The sequence below is a fragment of the Protobothrops mucrosquamatus genome, unplaced genomic scaffold (assembly GCF_001527695.2).
Source record: "Protobothrops mucrosquamatus isolate PMUCROS unplaced genomic scaffold, P.Mucros_1.0 scaffold13336, whole genome shotgun sequence".
Lineage (NCBI taxonomy): Eukaryota > Metazoa > Chordata > Lepidosauria > Squamata > Viperidae > Protobothrops > Protobothrops mucrosquamatus.
The window spans coordinates 1-1473 of NW_015399110.1; the positions used below are offsets into that span (position 1 = coordinate 1).

At 36.8% G+C, this 1473-nt stretch overlaps 1 long non-coding RNA gene across 1 annotated transcript in view; it reads right to left on the minus strand.

The window, feature by feature from the left end:
- Positions 1-11: 11 nt before the first annotated feature.
- Positions 12-1473, minus strand: part of LOC107301479 — a 4520-nt gene continuing 3058 nt past the window's right edge. The window contains exon 4 of the long non-coding RNA XR_001549297.1: positions 12-39. This is a non-coding gene — a long non-coding RNA (uncharacterized LOC107301479). The remainder of the gene's footprint in view (positions 40-1473) is intronic.

Here is a 1473-nt window from a genome sequence, read left to right on the forward strand (position 1 = left end):
CCTGTGTTGGCAACCTTTTGCATCCTGCTTTTGGATGGACTACAAAAAGAGAAAAAAAGTGGCATTATTAAAGGAATTCACTGAAACACAAATCTCTGCAGATGAATGTTTAATCTCTTAACCAATGGATAACAGTTTCCTTCAACACACACCCCTTGCATCCCACCCCAAGGAACAAATTCTTGGATGGAATATTATAGAGACTTGGAGAACAGCTTTTTGGAACTTTCAGAAATATCACAGAAGTATGTCCTGAGAAGGCTATGGTTTTCTTAGGTATAACGTGCAGCTATGACAGCTAAATCCTCAAAAAGGATAAACAAAGAAAATTGCCACCTTTCAATTGTGGTTCTATAGAAAATTGCTGAAAATAACTTAGACTGATAGAATACACGCTTTCTTTCTAGATGAAGTAAAACATATTGCTCACTGGCTGCAATAATGAAATTAAAACTTAAGTACTTTGGACAAATAATGCAAAGACCGAAGTCAATGAAGAAGTTGGCCCAAGTTGCATGAACGTGGGGAGGGGGGATGTTTGTAGAGCTAGTCAATCCCTTCTGTCAACTCTGGAGTAGGACTAGTCCATACAGGCAAGTGTTCATAATCCTGCAGGAGCAAGAGACAGAGGATGGAGTCTCTACTATTGATTAAGATAAACTAGTGTTAGGGTTAACTCCATGAGCGTCAGTGAGGGAGTCAGGCTGGGACTCCATTACCAGTTCATGGTAATGGAGGAAATAACTGTTTTAGGTTGTCAATTTAACCACTGGTTCCCAATCAGAAGAAACCAACTAGCATTGGAACTAGCATTCCTTATAAATTTAGCCATAAATACACTAAACAACCAAGATTATCATAGATCTGTGCCTTATTCTCTGTTTAATGAACCATTCCCTAAATATTTAGTGTAAACTGCCCAAGTAATTTTGGAATCAGGTAGCTTCCAAACCTCATACAAACATATACACAAATATACTCCATTTTTACCCATTCAGGCTTGCCCTTACAATAGTGTCAACTTCAAACAAAATATTCCAGAATTGAAGCCCATTCATAGGCTTTTCCTAAAGCACCAAACATTCAGTGTACTTTCTTTCTCATATTCATATTTTTCTCAATGGTCTGCTGAAAAACAACCATCTATTCTGAATAACTTTGCTCACTATCTCCTATTTATTTACTAATAATAATAATTTAATAAATATAAATCTCATAATTTATGTACTGTCTGATTCCCAGCAACTCTGGGCAATTTATAAATTGTTAAAAACATTTAAAACAAGAAAACAATAGAAAACAAAAAAAGCAAAGATGGCAGGAATAACAAGCCTGGGTCAGAACAAAAATAACTATTAAAAAAAAAGAAATGGGGGCTTCAATTATGTTTGCCAAAGGCCTGAGCAAAGAGTCAACTCTTCGCGGCCCTTCGAAACATCAGCAGGGTGAGACCAGACCTTGGGAGAAACCTCA